Source organism: Curcuma longa, chromosome 21, assembly GCF_044706935.1.
Source record: "Curcuma longa cultivar G26 ecotype Majalengka, Jawa Barat chromosome 21, ITB_CL_G26_1.1, whole genome shotgun sequence".
Classification (NCBI taxonomy): Eukaryota; Viridiplantae; Streptophyta; class Magnoliopsida; order Zingiberales; family Zingiberaceae; genus Curcuma; species Curcuma longa.
Genome location: NC_133881.1, coordinates 372,578 through 378,222, shown reverse-complemented (window position 1 = coordinate 378,222; position 5,645 = coordinate 372,578). Strand labels below are relative to the sequence as shown.

At 32.4% G+C, this 5,645-nt stretch overlaps 1 long non-coding RNA gene across 1 annotated transcript; it reads left to right on the top strand.

Annotated features, from left to right (window-relative positions):
* Positions 1 to 1,752: 1,752 nt before the first annotated feature.
* LOC141814247 (uncharacterized) lies at positions 1,753 to 3,393 on the top strand. Its single transcript, XR_012600471.1, has 4 exons — positions 1,753 to 1,921; positions 2,824 to 2,973; positions 3,072 to 3,149; positions 3,232 to 3,393. It is a non-coding gene; the product is annotated as an uncharacterized LOC141814247 (long non-coding RNA).
* The last annotated feature ends 2,252 nt before the right edge of the window (positions 3,394 to 5,645 follow it).

Sequence of the window (5,645 nt, the reverse complement as noted above, 5' to 3'; positions counted from 1 at the left end):
GTTGGATACTTCTTGTTTTTCTGGATTCTCAGTATCAATATTTGATGATCATAGGAAAACTCATTAGACTCGTGCACTTGAGGAAAATAAACATCTACTTGTCTCTCTGAGTCCATCTCATCTCTTTTTCTCTTGAAAAATGAATGCAGAGTTTTAAAATTTTAAAGTGGACACAAACAACTCAAAATACACAAATTAAACATGATCATCCACTTTTAATCATAAATTAAAATTTTAAAATGGACACTGAGAAATTACTGAACTCTGGAGAATTAACTAGAAATCAATCGCATTTGGGAAGCGTCATCTGGAATGACCCGGATGCCATTGATTGCTCCGGCGACGTGAGGACCGTTGCTTTCTTCCCGGGCGCAGCGGGGTGCTGGGGATATTGGGTCGCTCACTTCCCCTCCGAAGTGAGCCGGCTTCCGAACCGATCCAGGTCCGCCGCCAGGCACCGGAAGAAGGCGGCGTCGAGCGTGAGTGAGGAGAAGAATTATAATCAGCCCAGGCTAAAATTTTTTTAACGAAAAACAACCAAAAAAAAATCCGGGCTGAATACTGCAATAATCTTTGCTTAGCAGCCAAGGTCAAGACAATCTCCAACCAAGGTCAAAGCAATCTCCTGGCGGGCCTCCGAGCTGAAGCTCGGCTATGTTTGTACCTAGCTCCACCCTTGCTTACATGAACTGTTGCTTTGTTGATACAGCCAATACAAGAAAATAGTTGAGTCAAACTTTCACAATTTTATCATGTCTCGGCAAGTTTTCTTTGCTTGAATTTTTCTAGACTATTTATGGTTTTAAATAATCATTCATATATAGTTTCTTGTGTTGGTTCCTATTAATATCCCAGGCAGTACGGATTGTACGTCGTTCAATATGTATAGATAGACTAGAACTTGGATCCTTAGAATGTTTATCAGAACTCCTTAACGACCTCAATTATTTTTATTTCTTTCTTTTGATTTTGATGTTCTCCAGTCATCCTACATGTAGATAGTATGTTTTCTATAGAGTCAAGGTGCACATGAAGCTATTGTAAAGCAATCGAATCTTTTTAGGCACATTTACATTTTAGTTTTAATTGTATTGGTTTAATTTTCTTGCATATTTATTTATAGTTAATTTTTCTACTACTATCCAGAGACGGAGCCACGTATGACCTATCCTAGGTTGTAGCCCAGTCCAATTTTATTAAGTTTTATTAAATTATCAGTTGTTCATACCCGAGAAGATCAAAGCTAATGGTAAACTAGTAGCTAGCATGTCATTGTGCATACAAATCCACCCGTGTATAATTAACATTTAATGTGATCAAATTTAATTAATTAAAATGGTATTTTTTATGGAAGATTTAGATCTTTAAAAGCAATTTTGAAGTTACAAAGTGAAGGTGGTGAATTAAAATTGGATTAGGGCCAAACAAAATTCATCGGGTGGGCGCGAAGATAAGGAGTAAATTGGTCCAAACCGGGGTTGATTTAGATTTGATTTGATCAAGTTATGGCCGAACCAAGTTTAGTTGGATTAAATCAGTTCAATTGATTTAAAATAAGTTAAGAAATTTTTTAGAAAATCTATTTTCTTTTCTCTTTTCTTTTTATTCTCTTCTATATACGCAATCTCTCTCACCGCCTCATGCACAAGCCTCTGTACCGACTTCTTCTTCTTTTGATTTCTCCTTCCTTTTCCTTGATTTTTTTCTTGCCAATCGTAGTTTACTTATTTTTCTTTTCTCCTTCTTCAACATCTCTCTTTTCTTCTTCCTCTGCTAAAGATCAACGGTCCTCCTATTTTCCTTCCTTTTGTTGTTTTTCAACCGACCAACAACTACCTTTGTCCTTCTTCCTCTTCAATAAGAGCGGCTCTCATTTGTCTTTTCTTATCATCAGAGCTAGCCGAGATCGTCGAAAAAGAAGGTAAGACTTCCATTCTCATTTTCTTTCATCTTTGTAGTTGTTTTGTTGTTTATTTTTCTTTTCCCTCGGCCAGTTCAAGCAAATTAGCAGTAGTAGTTTCTGTTGTTCTATTTGGTTTATCTTTTAGTCTTTTGATTTACTTTGTTTCTAGTCTTTGGCCAAATGGTAATAATGAAAAGAATAAGTCACCATAGTAATTAAGCTTTAATAAAATAATTGAGTTATTGATGGACTATTACTTGTTTATTTATTTGATTATTCTGCCTGCTTCACTTTTATGCACATATTGATATGACGATATCTCTTTAAGGTTAAGATTGCTATGGGAAGTATACTGGTCTAAATGATTCATATTTGCCTGTGGCAAAGGTGCGATTGATGCTCTTAACAAACAGTTGTATATACTTTTCTTCTAATTCTGCACAATTTTATCATTTAGGAAATTAAACAGTGGCATTTCTCTGTCTTTAGGAAAAAAGATCCTTTGTAAATGCACCCATGATTATTTTCCAATTCTTTTTCTCCTCCTGTCGAAACAATACAATGAATCTGTTGCTTTGTTGATTCCGGGTGGCAGACTCTTTTACATGCCTGTGTTGCATGCTCATTGAGGCCATCTATTGAATGGATTGCAGTGTCAGACCTTGAAGATGAGAGTGCATCAGTAGTATGGATTTTTTAATGTCAGTGTTGCTTTTGTTTCTATTGAAATGAGTTAATTATATGAAGAATTTCCTTCTCTGCCCATGAATTGGCATGGCAAACGTTGAAGGTGATGGGCTTAGTTTTCCATTAGTGTATTTCAATTCACAAACGGTTTTGGAGCATCTTAATTTATGTTATACTTTTATTCACTTGAAATTACTGAATACCTAACTGATGGTGTTGACATGAAACTATAGGGTTCTTCATGCATGCTCGTTCCCTGTGGTTTTGGTGATCGTGGAGGGCAAGGAATGGTATTAGCAGCAAAATATTCCAGGGAACACAAAATTCCATACTTTGGCATTTGCTTGGAAATGCAGATTTATGTGAATGAGATCTCTAGATGGGTATTCTTCCTTATGTAATTTTGTAGTTTGTTTTAATTACAATGATGTTCTTGCAGCATAACTTTTTCTTCTACCTTTGTTAACTGAATCATATCTAGATTTTGGGTTTACAAAGAGCAAACAGTGAAGAATTTGACCCTCAAACACCAGACCCTGTTGTAATCTTTATGCCTGAGGTATGCTTGACTCTGGTTTCTTTACCACATAAATTTTGGAACTTTGCTTAATCTGAGCTTGACATTTTGGCTTCGTATGCAGGGTTCAAGAACACACACGAGAAGTACGATGAGATTGGAGAACATTCATATATCAGAGAACCTGATTGTATCACTTCTGAACTGTACGACAAAGAGAACTTTGACAATAAGAAACTTATTTCACGTGTTTATTTTGATAGATTTTGATTGTGCATTCCATTATGTGTGCTATAATATCAATTTGAATCTATGGATTGAAACCATCAAGTAACCATAAGAACTTTGACAATAAGAAACTTCTTTGCTTGTCAATTGCTAGCTACCAAAACGCTGCTTATGTGAATGAACCACGTCAACATAGATATGAGGTCAGTGTTCGAACTTATGTTGTCATGTCCCATACAAGCTATGCTTGTCACAATTCTAGCTTCACTCATTACGTGTGAACTATAACAATGTCAGAATAAAATATATACAAAAGTTAACCAACTAACTATACACATATCTCTAAAGTAATTTCACTGATGTTAATATATCTCAACAATTAATCTAGAAATTAAAAACTATAAAAGTGGGCATAAAAATATAAAGTGGAGAAAGAAAAGATGTGCATAAAATAAAATCAAAGAGATTAACAACACAAGAGATAATTTATATTATATATATATATATATATATATATATTTTATGGCACCATATGATTATATCTCTTTCTCGTCACTCATCTATTATTTTTTTTTTAAAAAAATTAATTTTATTAGTCCTTTTTAATTTCTCATTTTCAATATTATAAAAATTATAATTTTTATCCAAAAATTCAATATAATTTAGTAAGTGGGTGAATGACATACAATACACCTACCAAGGACGTGTCGTACAAGTAAAGATGAACAACTCGTAATCCATTTAATATGTATGCATCATGTATAAATGCAAAAATAAAGATGGGTGACTCGCAACTCACTCGAGAATGATGCATCATATATGAGAGCGAACACCTACAATCCACTCATAACGAATGAATCATATGTATGCATAATATACATATATAGGTAAGGTGAACGATCAACAATCCACCCGAAAGACACACACATTTGTAATCCAATTGAAAAATGGCTCATAGAAAAATAGAATGAACAACATGTAATCTATCCCTTAAGGTGCCTTACATAAGTATAGAGTGAACGATCCACAATCCATCTAGTAAGGAAAAATTATTTCAATTTAATCGAAGCCTATGAATGCGCAGAAAGACTCAAAAGTCATTTTAAAGCATGGAGCAAATGTTTTATATTTGTATAGAATTTTTTATTGCTAATCTAGCATAAATAATCTCATATCTTTAGAATTGATGTTTTACAAGATAAAATTACACTCGTTTCTTTATTATTTTAGTTGAGAAGTTACATACTTCTTCCGAGCACTTAGCTGAAGCTCTCTCGTATTATTTGATTATAGGTAACTAATTTAACAAAGTTATTTTTATTATTTAGCCTCAAAATTCTCATAAGGGTTTGTGTTCTATTTAAGAGAATCTCCTAACCTTCTCCATGTTATTTCTAAAATTTAAGATATTTATTGGAAGCCTCATTAATAAGTTTTAATAGAGCAAAACACAATTACAATATAAAAGGGCAAGCAAAAATAAATGACAACATTAAGCAAATAGAGATAAACAAAAGCATGTGATTTATTATTATTATTGTTATTATTATTACTGTTTTTCTAGGAAAATAATGAAAATTTAAAGAAATTAATTTTAATATTCCCTAATAGAGGCCAATGAAATTATTATTTGTTTTCTATCATCGAGCTCTAAGATAAATTTATAACAATAATCACACATATAAAATATGACTTTAATCTACTTCATAACTAAACAATCTAAATTATCATCTTATTTTTTATGTGCATGAGATATTTTTCTAATGAATTGCTAGTTGTTCACCACATATATATATATATATGTGTATATGTGCATACACATGATATATTTCATATTGAGTGAATTATGGATTATTCACCCATGTATATATGATACATCTTTTTTAGATGGATTGCGAGGCGTTCACTTTATCTATGTGTTATACAACATATCTTTGATGGGTGTATTATATGTTGTTCACCTACTTAATAAACTTATGTTGAGTTGTCAGATAAAGTAATATTATAATATGTGTAATATTGAAAAATGAAAAATTATGGAGAACTAATGAAAATTAATTAATAAGAAAATAAAAGACTAATGACATAGAAATATAAATTGTAAATTATGTTGTTATCCTTTTTTATTATATTTTCATACACGTCTCTCTTATCTACACTTTGTACTTTGTTCTCTTTTGTTTGTTTTTCATTCTATCAAATATACTCACAATGGAATTAATAAAATAGCAGGGGACTCATAGATTTACTTGGTTCATAATTTTCTAGGGTTAGTACATCCAAGTCCTATGTACGAGAGGTGCCCGTCTA